We start from the raw sequence: 15,580 nt of genomic DNA on the forward strand, positions 1-15,580 counted from the left end.
GAACGCAGAGTACAATATCATGGTAATATACTTTGGGAAAATTTGTTTGAAATGAACGCAAACATGTTTGTGTGATTAAAAAAAAAATCACAATGTTTTTCTTTTAAGGCCAAATATCGTGCCATCTCACCCTTACCTTAAGAGCTACACCAGGTTCTTCCCAATATTTCTTAACAATAGTTTGCAATTCCTTCGTACCTGAAGATAAAACCCATTCTGAAACTTAATAAGCAATTATTTGTCTTTGGAAGCATTTCCCACAAAGAAGATTACTGGTTTAAGGGAGATTATGTGCTAGTTTATAGGATGAACCAAAGCTCTATAACAATCTGGTTAAAAATATTTATGGTTAATTACCTAAACATATAGATTAACATGGCTATATATTCAAAACGGTGTTGAGAGAAAAAAGCAAACTGTATAAACTTATGTACTGTGTTAAAAATACATGAACATGTATTAAATACCCATTAAAATACGACAATATATAGGAATGATGCAGTTCTCTTCACGGTAGCAGTTAATTCTGAGGAGAGCAAGAGGGGAGAGGGTTAATTATGATAAGGACAGTGCATGGAGATAGCCTCAATTACTATTTTATTTATTTATTTTAAGGAAGAATAATTAAGAAAAATTTTAAAGCATCCTCTATATAATTTTCCAACTAAAAGTAATGGTTTAAGTATTAATGAAACACATTATAAATTAATACTGGACTAGCAGTGAACATCAATAACTAACCTATGCTTACATTGCACAAAAATGCGTACATTTAAGTTCTACATCAGGTTGCTGACATCAGACACAGCACTTCCTCCAGGAAGCTTATTTTATTTTTTTAAAGATGATAAAGATGGCACATTATGCTCTGACAAATCCAGATGATGAAGTTGTGTGTATTTAGTATAGCTATGATTTTCTCTCTCTTTTCACGTAGATGAAAATAAACATAATACACAAAATTAAAATAATGCATCTAAAAATGGAAATAACCTCACTCCCAGATGAAACCAATGAGTTGTCATCAAACTAACTTGAAGAATGTGGACGAATAATGGTGACAACGATTTTGGGGGCATCTTTCCAGTAGGGTTTGTAGAGCACACATGAGGCCCCTTTTGAGCTCCAGAAGAGTTGAGCATCAAAGGGATTGGGTTCCAGTAGCCCCAGATCCCTGGATTCTAAGAGAGGATTGAGTGAGTGGTAGAGAAGGAAAAGCAACATGGAAGAGACAACAGCCGTGGGCCCGCACCCAGTTCCATCACTGCACACCATTCACGTACAGTACGATATGCCTGGGGTGGCCCTGGAGAAGCCACAGCCTTCAAGGCATCTCTACTGAGAAATAAAGAGACAGACATGTGGCTGCCTGGGATGGTACTCGACCTTTTTAGCTTTCCAGAAGTGCCTGCATTAATTGCTAAGAAGGGGACCATGACCTTTTCCCCAGCAAAGCTAGATTCCAAGCTTTTGGGGTTGAACTCTGAATAACAAACATTCAGAGAAAACTGTTGATTTCCACTGGATTCTATTTAAAGTCTATAAAAGCAAAAGTTTCACTAACAAAATAGAAACATAATAGAATTTTCTTTTAAAAAAAAACAGCTAAAATATAGTATTTTGAAATAGATACAAAGGTACTCCAGCCTATGGAATCTCTATGTATGATTCAGTTGAAACAGTTTCCTAAAAGGCTTTGATAGTTTTCAGGAAAAAGTTGCCTTTAGAGGGTTCCAGCAAACCTCATCCCAAGTCACTCAAACTACCAAGGTGTCCCGTCTCTGAGCGTCAGTTCAGGAATGATCTTCTCTTTGGGCCATATCCCAAGTCATGGAGGTATGTGCTGAATGTGATGGTTGGGTGACTGGGGAGGTGTAGTGGGTTTGTGGAGGAGACGGAGCAGACAGCGTAGAAAGGGAGCTCCGGATACCCGGAGCGGTACTAGACTTCCCCTCTCCTGCATGCTGCTCTCTGATAGACTCGTAAGTTTCAGATCTCCAGGTGAGCCTCTAAGGCAAACCTTACACATTACTACAGGCTAAACTAGGGACCACACTCTGCACTGGCCATGGGAGCTACAGTCTATCTTTGCCCTCCTTTTCTGTTTTCTTCTTTTCCCCTCACATCTGACAGCTTAACATGGCAGAACTCATGAATAAAAGCACCAAGCTGATTACTTTGCATTCTCCTGTCACAGAAATGTTGTCTGTGCAGTCTGTTGGAAAAATGGATGTAAATTCCACAAAGGAGCAAGCCCGTGCTTAGGAAGCTCTTTGCAAACTCATTAAATCGATGGCTTTTGGAGAGGGATCAAGAAGAGAAGCCATGATGGGGAAAAAAGTCAAGAAAGCATTCAATGTAATCTGCTTTCCAGGATAAGGTTTTTACTGTGTACACTGATCAATGGGGAAAAAACACATAAGGCTTGGAAGAATGTACTAGCAATAAGTATTGAACTGAAATTATAAGGTACAGAAAAGGAGGGAGGGAGGGAGGAAGGAAGGAAGGAAGGGAGGGAGGGAGGGAGGGAATCAAGTTAAAATGCATTTGACAAAATAGCCACATACAAAATATATACCCTTAGAAATACAAACTCTATAACGTATGAAAAATGCCAAATACTCAAAGCAAAAAGGTAATGAGAACCATTACGGGGCCATCCTTTTGCATGTTTAACATCAACTGTTGTGGTGAAGCAGGCAGAGATGGGAAATCAAAAATGTCAGAAGAATTTAACTCACAAGAGGCTTATTTCAGATTACAAAAGGTCTAAACCAGGGAGTAACAAGTAACCATTTATAAAGATGTTCTCCTACATAATAAATAATGTAGTAAAGGAAAAGGGGGAGCTTTCTTCAGCTTTAGGCAGAATGTGGAGTAAAACTGATCCCAAAATGTCTGTTTCACTTCAGTTTTTCATTCTGTCTAAATATCAGCAAAAATTTAACATATAAAGGACCATGATAGGTCATCAAAATAAGATACATCCATGTGTCACAGGTGAACTTGGAGGCACAGGGCATGTAAATGGAAAGTAATGTACTGTTATTGAACGTGTTCTATCGCGATGGTGCTGAGAGCCACCAGGTGTCAGCCTCTGATAATTCTCTGAAAGAGGCTCACGCTGCCTTTTTTTATTTTTCTCTGCGACAGACTTTCTGTTCAGCCATTTTCTCCATCCATAGAGTGAATGAGAAATCGTATGCCATTTAAAATAATACATATAAAAATGTAAGAAGATCAGCAATTCATTGGATATGACTACTTTTCCAATCACAAGTTTTATGATATGTTAAGCAGAGGTCTTAATAAAAATATCAGCGTGCGCACGCGCGCACGTGTTTGTAATGCACATTGCCATGGTATGAGAAGGAATCACTTCAAACATATTCTTAACCCCTTAAGCTCTTAACAAAGTGTTCCCCATCCGCTGCATCATGGGAAAAATGAAGATGTCTGATGATTTCTTTCCTGTTTTTACTCTATTGTAAATTTAGCCCTTTCTACATTTTGTGAGTATTTTTGGATCTCTCAACACTTCTGCAGAACTATTACTGCCTTGAGGGCTAGAAGAGTCTCTTGTCCATTACGGGTGCAAGGTAAAATCAGTGAATTTGTGAGTGAATCAATGTACGGATTAATTAATTCATCATAGGGAAATAATTTCAAGAGTAAGTCATGTCTCTTAAGCCAGAGCATGCGTTTTGAAGAAGGTGTGTTGGAGAATACATATCGTTAAATTTCCTTGGACTACAGATATTACGAATCTGCAGCTAACAACTAAGGAATTACGGTTTGCCTTTTCCCTTATGTCACTTTCCCTTGACACCTGGCTTTGGAGAGAGGAGAGCCAGAGAGGATTTTCTGTCTTTCCCAACTGTGAACAATACAATCAAGTGAGACCTACCAAAGTCCTCTCCTTACAGTTGACGAAGGAATATTATACAAACTCTATGTATGTGTAGGTGGCAGTTTTGCGGAAAAGGGCACAGAACTGGGGAATTTTGACACTTACAAAGGTCTTAAAGATTAGTTATGCAATGATTTCCTGTTGTGAAGGGGCTACAGTTTGGGTGTATTTATCCTTCAGTTCACTGGGTGAGATCACTCTTTCAATCCCAATTCTAAAACAAGGTCTCCCCTTTTCTCTGAGAAACTGTAGCTACAGACTGAGATTGTAAAATCTATTCATTTAGCAAGTGTCTATTCAGCCCAGCTCTCTGTGAAGCACTGTGCTAGGTTCCATGGGGGGATACAAAGATGTATTCAAAACAGTCCTGTTCCAAGAAGCTTAAAATGAATCATCTAACTAAACTACAACATATTATAGTCTTAATGTTCCAGAATTCATTAATACTTGAAACTCATATAGCACAACTAGGCAGAGGATATTGAATCATCTTGCAAAAAATTCTCATTGGTACATTTAACATACAGAGAAATCAAATCTTACCAGCTGACTTTTTTAGATAAGGTAATTGAAATTTTTAGAAGAAAATGGCTTGCTTCAGGCTATGGAATAAGCTGAGATTATATAACAATTCTCACTAGCAGGCTGCTGGTACTCTGTTCTAACTCATAAAACCTTGATTGAAAACAATTTGTTAAGCAACAGGTACAACAGAAAATGCAAATTCTTTGGTATGTCTACATTCGGTATCACTGTTAATATAATAATTCTGTAGTTGGGCTCCTGGGCACTAAATATTTGGTGGTGGAGGATTTATTTCCGCTTATCTCAGAAGAAAATGTAGGATTTACCTCTCCTTTTACTTCAAATCTATGAAACTGGAGCATTTCCCCACTGTTAGCTGTTTCCTCACTTACTCTATTCGCTTTTTAGTAAATGCATTAAAGGATGGTGCAGAAAGAGCTCAGGTGTGTCCGTGTGCACCTGGAAATATTTTCTCCCTCTTGCTAGTGAATGGGGGGCTGGCAGGAACAGACCTGTCACTCAGACAACAGATTCCACAGCCATTTAGTTTTCAATCCGCCTTCACATCATGTTTATGATTTCATGAAAAAATATCTAGTTTCTTTAACTGAAGGCTGAATTGAATTACCTCACAAACTTTCATCCTAATCAGCTGATAACTCTTCGTGCACCACAAGGAAACAAAAATCACAGATTCACAGGGCTTGTACATGAAAGCCTTGAGTAGGCTTGTAGCTTGCCGTTTATTCTTTATTTGTGAACATTTTTGAACATGATATTGACAAGATGTTGGATAAGGCTCATTAATGCTAGTATATGACAAGTGTACGCGTGCATGTGTGTGTATCCATTATTTAATAAAATAGAGATGAAAGACTGGTGAAAATAAGCAAAAGAAAATGTTTGGAAAAATAACCAGCTGTCAGTTTGAAGATAAATAACTAACCAATTAGTTACTGAGCCTGGATAACCTACCATATTGAGCAAAGGAGTCATTTGAAAGTGGTCAAGCCTGTGACACTATTCATTTTATCTATGTGCTTCAAATATTCTCAGACGTTTGAAAACAAAGTATCTAAAGGAAGCACTGATAATTTTATTTGTAGAGGAAATGCTTTGAGATGTATAGATAATATTTTTTTAAAGTTGATTATTCAATGAAAGTAAAAAACCTTTCACACACCAGTTTAACTAACTCACGGACATCCAGTTTTATAGCTCCAGTAGGGCCCCCACAGAACCAGGGCAGGACAATTCAAAGGAATAAGCCCACCAAATCTCTATACTTTCCTCTCAGTTTCGCTGTGAACCTGAAACTGCCCTAAAAAAATAAAGTAAGGTACACTGGGTGGGACTTCTAGTAAAATGTTGAAAAGAAATGGTAATAAAGACATTCTTGCCTTTTCCTGATCTTTGTGCAAAACATTTATCTGTCACTATTGTGTGATCACTGCTATGGATTTTTGTAAATCCTCTTTACCAACTTGACGAAGTTCCCCTTTATTCTTAGTTTTCTTAGTGTTTTGATCACAAATGGGTGTTGCATTTTGTTAATTGCTTGCTCTGTATCAATTAAGATAGTACGTTTCTTCTTTGTTGTGTGTGTTAATGTGGTGAATTGAAATCTTTGATTTTTCAAATGTGAAACAAACCTTGCATTCCTGGGATAAATCAGACTTGGTCATGTTTTTTTGTTTGTTTTATAAATTTATTTATTTTTGGCTGCGTTGGGTCTTAGTTGCTGCACGCGGGCTTTCTCTAGTTGCGGCAAGCGGGGGCTACTCTTCGCTGCAGTGCGCGGGCTTCTCATTGCGGTGTCTTCTCTTGTTGCGGAACATGAGCTCCAGGCGCGCGGGGTCAGCAGCTGCGGCTCGTGGTCTCCAGAGCGCAGCCTCAGCAATTGTGGCACATGGGCTTAGTTGCTCAGCGGCATGTGGGATCCTCCCGGACCAGGGCTCGAACCCGTGTCCCCTGCAATCGCAAGCTGATTCTTAACCATTACGCCACCAGGGAAGCCCAGACTTGGTCTTGTTTTATTCCTTTTTATATATTGCTGGATTCATTTTTGCTAAAATTGTGTTTATTTTTTCATCTGTCTTTCATGAGAGATGTTTGTCTCTTTTTGTTTTGTTCTGTTTCGTTTTGTAACTGATTGTGGTAACAGAACAATGCTGGCCTCTTCTTCTATCAACTGGAAAAGTTTGCTCAAAATTGGCATTACTTATTTTTTAAGACAACTGCAGTCTTCCATTTTCTTTGTGGGACAGTTTTTAACCACAAATTTAATTGCCTCAGTTGACATAGGACTATTTAGGTTACCCATTTCTTCCTAAGTAGTTTCTTAGTAGCTTCTTAGTACTTGTGTCTTTCAAGGAATTTGTACATTTCATCTTAAATATCAAATTTATTGACACATAGTTTTAAAAAATATTATCCTTTTATCATTTTAACTATAGGATCTATTGCATTGTCCTCATTTTCTTTCCGGATACTGGGAATTTATACCCTTTTTTGGGGGGGTTTTCTGGATAATATTTATCAATTTTACTGATCTACTCAAAGAACCAACTTTTGAGCTCACTGACTTTTCTCTATTTCTACTGTTTTCTACTTCATTGATTTTTGTTTTATCATTATTGCTTCCTTTTGCTTACTAAAGGTTTAATTTGTTCTTACCTTAATAGTTTCTCAACACAGAAGATCAGAGCTTTAAGACCTTTCATGTCTTCTAATACGAAGATTTAATGCTATAAGCTCTGTTTCACCTGAATTCCACAAGTTTTGATATCCTGTATTTTCATTTGCATTCAGTGCAAAATATGTTCAAATTTCTGTTTTGATTTTTCTTTGACCTATGAATTATATAACAGTATGTTATTTTATTTCCAAATTTTGAAATACTTTGTCAGATACCTTTCTATTATTGACTCCTAGGTCAATTTGTTGTGGTTACAGATCACATTTTGATTGATTTCACTGCTTTTAAATCTATGGCAATGTGTTCTACCGCCCAGAATATATTTATCCTTGTGAATGATCTGCATAATCTTGATAAGATTCGTGTATTCTGTTGTTGAATCAAGCTTGCTTTTAAACTTTGTTTAGGGTCGATTCAAAGCAGCCTTTGGTCCAGGGCTAACTGATGCCCTGTATGGAGTTGGTGCTTTTCTAAGGACTGCACCCAATGTTTGTTTATTATAAAGTCTTTCTATTGTGGCAGGTGGAAACACAAATGATTCTAAGGTCTGCACTGCATGTGCTTCAGGCAATGTTTGTCCCATTGCTTTCTGGTGTTTCCCCATCTTCAGGTGATGCCTTCGTACACATTTGCGGATCAGTAGTTGAAGACTTACGTGCATCTCTGCTGATGGATGAAGCTTTTCTTTTGTGAAGCTCGCTCCTCTCAGATAATCTGCCTCACAAATTGAAGCCACGTTGGTTGACTCAAACGCCAGTCTCTGTCTCCTCAACCGGTAACTACAGCTTGGCTTTCCCAAACCTGTGCAATGGCTTCCAGATAGTTAGCTGAGGCCTCATCTGCTTCCTTTATGTCAGGGATCACGGCACTCTGCTGCCTGTGGTCCAGTGTTGGAAAACTATTGTTTCGTGTTTTGTCTAGTTTTCTAGTTGTTAATGGCAGGACAAAAATCCCAGTCCCGTGTACTCCATCATGGTGCTCAATCTATTTGCAACCTTCTGTTTTTGAATTACATTAGTTTTGAATTCACATTTCTCAGTTATGCCTCGGTTTTGAAAGAATGACTATTAATTTTCCTTTTTACAGAAGAGAAAATAAAGTTTAGAGAGATCAATAAATGGGCAAGAGCGTAATATTTTCTTTCTCTTAGGCTGTACCCCACACTTCAGCGCTCCACTGATTCTCTTCAGCCAGAGTTCTTACTAGGAATTTGGAATCAGGTATTTGTGGTTTTGAATACAGTACCATCATTTAATAGGACCTGGAACAAGTTAATATCTCTAAGTCTGTTTTCTCATATGCAAAATGGAAATAATAACAAAAATAAAATCTCAGCAGTTCCTTGTAATAGTAAGCATCAATATATAGAGTTACAATTTGGATGATAAAGATGATTAAAATATCAGTGCTCCCGTAACTGGTCCTCATATCAACACTTTGTACTTATTCTGTATTTGTTCTCTCACAGTATTAAAATTAGTTGTAACGAAAGGATTGACCTCTAATGTCCTCATTGCTCATTTAACGCTCAATTTAATACATACCACATTTTATGTTTTATCACCAATTTCATGAGCTGTCCAATCTATCATATGAGTGTATGATAACTATTTTCGTCTACCATTAATGAACATTACCATCAATTTTGATATTCTTGCTTAGTTCACCTTAAAGTATAATTGGCTTTAAATTAGCTCTTGCTTGTAGCTACAGGATAATCATTTTAGGATTATACACTATGACAAAGCCTGATGTAGTTACCATCATTGTTTTCTGTCCATTAAAGGGGATTTTATCCTTTCAAAACTAAACTATATAGCAGTTTTGACATGACATTATTTAAGATAAGAAAACAAGCCAAGATGTTCGTGTGGATGTGGAGCATTTAGCTTTTGCACAATCATCACCCAGAGCCAAAACCAAGATTTTCATGTTTTTAAAAAGGCTTGAACATTCAATCTGTTGTTAAATATTTTGTGCCTATTTAATCCTTGTGTAATCCTTGTATAATCCAATTTCTTGAGTTAATTTGTTCGTTTATAATGTTTCAACAGCCTTTCAAATTAATATCGCTAAATATAGTTCTAAAATAAAAACTGCATCCTTCATAAATGTAAAATGAATTTTTGGTGAACGTATATTTATATATTGCGTTTCAAGGTTTTTCTGGTTTTAATGTTAAGCAGGCAGCATTCCAAACTACCTACACGGAACTGGGACCAGCTGAGACCTGAGTCCGTCCCATAGTGAGTTTTGGAGTCTCTGGTGATTTATCATAAATCTCTTTATGGTGAGACCCACAGGTGTGCACCTCGGGATGAGCCTAGAAGCTCACGACGACTTCATGGGCCACTTTCCCCAGACCCTCCTTCTCTTTCTCTACACAGTACTCACCAGTTTCCCCAGGGCTCTCCTTGGTCCTCCAGCCAGAAGCTGGGGATTCCTTTACCTCGTTCTGTCCGACATGTTTCTGTCACTGCATCTGCATCTGAGGCCAAGTGGCAGGAGGACAGGAAATTGTTAAAAGTGCCAAGACGATCACACCATCCTCTTGAGACAACAGTTCCTTCACTCTGAAAAAGGGACGCTGCTGTCATGGCTGTCACTGTCTCCACCCGAGGCTTGCTAGGGAGCTGGGGCATGAGAAAGCAGAGAAGGTGAAAATAAATGGGCTACTTCCCCCACCCGCTCTGAATGTTAGAGATCCATTTCATGCTCCTCAAACCAGAGTTGGGGGGAATCCTCCCGGAGCTTTCTCTCGGTCCACGCTGATGCTATTTCCTAACATGGGGCTGCCTCGAGCCAAGGCCGAGGGTAATGAATGGAAGAAAATCAGGTAAAACCACCACTAATTTAGGAGTACTTCAACGTCTAGTTACTTCTCTAATCAGCTTGTTACTGTTTACTTTTTTTTTTTTTTACTATTTACTTTTTAAAAAATAGGCTTTATTTTTTAGAGTAGTTTTGGGTTCACAGCAGTATTGTTTCTCATATGCCCCCCAACACACAGAGTCTCCTCCATTATGAACAGTCCCACCAGATGGCACATTTGTTCCAACTGATGAACATACGCTGACACATTATTATCACCCGAACTCTATAGTCCATATTAAGGTTCACTTTCAGTGTTGTACATTCTGTGGGTTTGGATAAATTTATAGTGAAATGCATCTGCCATTTTAATAGCATATGGAGTAGTTTTACTGCCCTATAAATCCTCTCCATCTAGTCATCCCTCCCCCACTAACCCCTGGTCACCACTGATATTTTTACTCTCTCTCTCTCTGTATTGGGTTGGTTTGGAACCTTTTGGCCAACGCAATATGTATATGCCTACACCAGAGGACCCCCTCCTCTTCACAAAGATTTTCATTAACATAATGAGAGCTGAAAGTTGTCACTGAATTCTTCCAGTTTGAAATGTTTTTCTAAAGTTATAAAGCAAAAATCAAGACGTATACAAACTGAACAACAGTTTTTATAGACCTTATCTCTTATTAAACCAGCAAACTGTTAACGTGTTTTCGAGCAAAATAGGTAAGCCAACACACTTTCAGAAAGCTAGTAGACAAATACTCCCTTATGGCATATTGTCCTTGGCCAAAATAAAGCTCTACCAAATAGCAGACGCAGTCAAATATCTCTGTTGTTATAGGCAATTTATTTACTGTCCCAGGGATCAATACTTCATATCAGGGGGTGAGCTTACCCTGACAGCGTGACATTAGCGTTGGTTCTTATTCTTCAAATGCTATAAAGTACACTAAAGAAAATTAGCAAGCCACAGTAAGCATTCTCTCAAGCACAATTTTAATTGAAAATAATGAGACAAAAATAGAAATATAATAAAACGGTATATGAACTTGGTACCTCAGGTTTGCATTCCCAAATCAGTTACAAAACTATGCTAAGGCAGGTCATTTAAGTCAGTTTCCTAGGTGTGAATTCTACAAAATAATTATTCCACAGAAAAGTGATGAAAAATGTCTAAGTACCTTTAAACTGAAAAGCGTTCTAAAAGTGATAGATTTGATGACAACACAGAAACACACATATATTATTGATCACAGAGGTTGAGCCACTGTAATAAAATGACCAGGAGAGCGCATGAGTTTATTTCAAAATACAGGATAGTCACAGACCTACTCTGCTTATCGCGTTCTGACAGAGACTCTATAGTGCCATTTTAAAGTATGAGAATAAAAAAGGTTAAAAAAATCAGCTTTCATTTATAAGTAGCTTACACTGACATCATCTTCATATTTTAAATCACTCATCACTGGAAATCTTTGTTTTGAGGTTTAAACTATTTCTTTATCGTGAAAAATCTGAGATTATGAGACCACTAAGTACACAAGGGTTTTCAATTCAAAACATGCGATTTTCCCAATGCCTTTGTAATGTTTTTGAAACTGAGGGCTAAAATACAGATACTATTTATGCAAAACAAAAATGAAGATATACCCTTTGGTATATACAATCACGTGTCCATTGATCAACTACAATTCGTTATAATCATTTGTAAACCCCTTCACAGAATATTATTGTTGAAAGGACCACATGATGAGGGAATCTTTCCTTCAAAAACTGATACTTTATTTTTTATGTAAAATAATTGTCATTTCGAATATGACTAATTTCTAAACTCTGATTTTACAAAAAAGACTGCAACGGAAGGCCAACTCTTCTGCCTTTTATCTAAGATTATAAATTATAAACACATAAATTCCCCTTTTTTTTCATGAACAAGATGGGAAAATGGTAAATTGCTAAAATAGTCATTTGGGCAGATGTCCGTGAAATAGTTGTAATAAGAAACAAGCTGTCATCAGTTTAATATAGTTGGTTATATTGTTCCTTTAACGTTTTTACAGACGGCTACATATTCCCTGTGAGACACTCAGCCCAAGGTCCTGTCGAAGTCACAGAAGCAAAGAAAAGATAGTATGATGTTACCCACTCCAGCTACTCCTCAACTCATGTGAATCATAATGACAGAAAACCCGAGATATAACACAAGGTTGTTTAATAAATTATTGTATATTCTTCGGCAATTCACTTAATGTCTGAGTTTATTTATAAATGAGAAATTAAAAAATGACGTCTATAGTCCTTTTCAACCCCCAAATCCAATGATTATAGTGACATAATTAACTGTTTAAGACAGAGTAATATAATGATCTCATCATCTATCAGCTACTTCGCACAAATTATTCTGCAAAACTTTCTGAAGTAGGTATATTTTATTCTGATTTCAGTTTCACAGATATGGACACTGAGACAAAAAGAGATGAATACCTTTTCCAAGATCACAAGGGCAGAAACAAGATATGAACCCAGAGAGATGTCCTCAAAGGTCTGCATTTTCCTTCTTACCTTTCATTCGGCTTAATTTGATTTTTAATGGAAGGAAATCATCATGTATCCTGTACATGAAATGAAGTTCATAGATTTCAGTGTATAGGTTCATTACTTTGGACAAACCCAAATAACCCCCACCCCAGTAAAGATCTGGGATACTTCCATCACCTCAGGAAGTTCCCACAATAGCTTTAGAAGGAAGTGAGGTGTCAGAGCACAGCCCACAAAGAACTGAATCCTGACAACAATGCTGTGAGTAAGAGAGAGAGAAAGCTACGAAGGAGCTCCATCCCAGGTGAGGCTTGAGATGAGTGTGGCGTTCTAAGAGGATCCAGAACCAGATAATCTAGATAAGCTACACAAACCGTGCCTGGATTACTGACCCACAGAAACACAATAAATGTTGCTTCAAGCCACTACATTTGGGATAATTTGTTAGGCAGCAAAAGAGAACGACACAGCGACAACAGGCTTGTAGTAGGATTTGCATTTCATTTGGGAGATTCAGTGCAGTGTTCAAAGATGCATCCTCTGGATTGGAGGCTGTCAGAAAGTGAGGACAATTCTATGATTGAGCGTCTTAATAATTTGTATCTAAAAGGCAGGAAGAACGTGGTGACCTAAGAGGTCAGGTGGCAAAGAAGCAGCAGTCATTTACATTAGCAATGAGAGGGAGAAGTAGACTTTTTGTGAGGTTGGTCTGGACGGTTTTTGTTTTGTCTTGTGCCCAAATAATTCTGGAATGGTCTTGGTTTTGTCTTGCTCCTTCACGGTCATTGATTGTTTTTGATTTGCTGTTCTTTGAAATTGTGTATGTTCATCTAGAGAAAATCCCTAAGACCCAGACCAGCTACCTCCCAGTTGATAGCAGTCAGGGTTTTTTTTCTCTCTTTCTCAAGGTACTTGATGATTCTTGAATATTAGGTAGTGAAAATTAAGAAATCGGGGAAAAATCTTAAAATTAATTGCATTGACATATGAACACCATCACTATATGTTCAACATGTGATTTTTATATCGTTTGCATTGATTACATTGTTATCTCTAATCTACTATGTGTACTTCTTACTAGGTACAATCTAGGAGGCTTGGAAAGTACAATTATTTTAAAACCATGAAGGTGTCATTCAGGAAAATTATTATCTTGTAAGCTTCACTCACATGTCAAGAACACTCAGTTCTCATTCTGGATGTTGTATTTTCTGAGACCTGATCCCATGCTCAGAAATAAAGTAGTAAGAAAGATAACGAACACAATAATCACTGTGAACATTGCATACACAGAGAAAAGCAAACATAGTTTATAACCTCAAAGGCTGGAGAACTTGGTCTTGTACTGCTGGTTCATTCAGGGTGGAGGTGAATGGCAAGCTGAGAAGGAGGTGGTACTTCCAGCTTGTGTTAATCTGCTGAGCTATTCAAGTTTTCCTTTAAATGACGTCAATATCCTTAAAATCCACTTCTTGTTTCTGGAAATCCTCTCCCTTTATATATTGAAGGGCTAGGTTGGCATCATATCTTTCTCAATATAGCAACTAGATTACACTATATATATGCTATATAAGATTTCAAGTGCAGATGAACAGATTTCATACAGAGATTAATTGATGCCAGAGATAAAAAATAAAAAAAGAGATCCAAAAAACGAGAAATACGCTCATTCTAAATGCTCATTTATTAGAAAGCACAAAGTCATGTCACATGTATTTTTGTTGCATCATATGGGTGAAACTTCACTGGCATGTCCACTAACACATGAAATCAGTCAAAAGGGGAATGTTAATATTTAAACAACTTGTGTAAACCTTTTTAAGAAAAAAGTATCAGTACCTTCTGGACATACCAAAAAAATTAACAAAACAAATCTGGTGTTTACATACACTTAATCAGTATCCTAAATAACACACACAGCAGCACCTCTGCTCTGTCTTTCAGTGCGTTCCTCTGATTATTGCTCCTTTTCAATCTACATGATATGGTTCAGAGTGTTCTATTCTGCACAACCTGGGGGTTGATGTTTGCTCAAGTACCTTGAGTAGAGGGCAAAAAATGCTGAAGAAAGTAACAGTGGTCTCAACTGTTTTTTACAGTTTTTTTTTTTTCATTTTGTAGGCTGTTATTTCTTGGTCTAATTTTTGATTTTTGTATTTTTGACTTTTTAAAATGATCCCCCCATGCAATATATATCTTCCAATAACATGCTCTTTTCTTTCTCCTTCTTATTGAAAGAATAATAGCAGAATTACTTGGATCTCTTCTCTTTCCTATTTTTCATTCCTGCATTGTTTGTTTATCTGTTTTATTTTGTTTGGTTTTTCCACTTATAAGAGTTTCCACAGGTTAGAAATAGTCAAGAAAATTTCTATTTCATTTTAATATTACTTCATTTATTTCATTAATTCACTTATTAATGAATTAAATAATAGAACTTATTTCATTTTCTAAGTTCTTTTCAGTTTCCAAGCATGATGGATTTTTATGGAAAAGAGCCAAAGAACCTAAAATGATCAAACAGGCAAAATTCACTTTTGAGAGAAGAAACTCAAGGTCCCGGGCTTATTTAAGCTAGGCGAAAGATGTTTACATTTGAGCTAGCAGCATTTTATACAGACTTGCCTCCACTCACTTCATATGATCTGTCATCTAAAATCCTTGCAGAAAACGCAATAGAATGTTTCTTCAAGGTATGATAGTTTAATTCAAATTTTATCATGTTCAGCATATCTCAGCTATCAGGTAACTTAAATGAAATATACTTTAAAATGATTGTTTCTGTTTTGTCTAAAAGGCAAAAATAAAACAAAAAGTCAAGTTTACTTGATCTTTGAGTGACTAAATCAGAATCTGTTAATACCTAAGTTTTAACATGAAGAAGTAAACTGACTAACCCCGAGTCGCAGATGGCCAAGACACATTTATTCTCAAAATGAGTAATTTCCTTAGCGTCAACATTAGCTTTACAATTCTCAAAAGGATTATATGTCAATTATATCCCAAGAAAGCTAGGGGGAAAAGAGTTCCCAAAAGGAAATTACTCATTTTAAAGATAAATGTGTATTTTTACAAAGAGAAATGGACTTTTAAGT

At 37.0% G+C, this 15,580-nt stretch overlaps 1 long non-coding RNA gene across 1 annotated transcript; it reads left to right on the forward strand.

The window, feature by feature from the left end:
• The first annotated feature begins 234 nt into the window (after window positions 1-234).
• Window positions 235-15,331, forward strand: LOC309651408. The gene is made up of 2 exons (XR_014258103.1): window positions 235-12,153; window positions 12,392-15,331. It is a non-coding gene; the product is annotated as an uncharacterized lncRNA (long non-coding RNA).
• The last annotated feature ends 249 nt before the right edge of the window (window positions 15,332-15,580 follow it).

Source organism: Balaenoptera physalus (genome assembly GCF_965194825.1).
Source record: "Balaenoptera physalus genome assembly, chromosome: 21".
Classification (NCBI taxonomy): domain Eukaryota; kingdom Metazoa; phylum Chordata; class Mammalia; order Artiodactyla; family Balaenopteridae; genus Balaenoptera; species Balaenoptera physalus.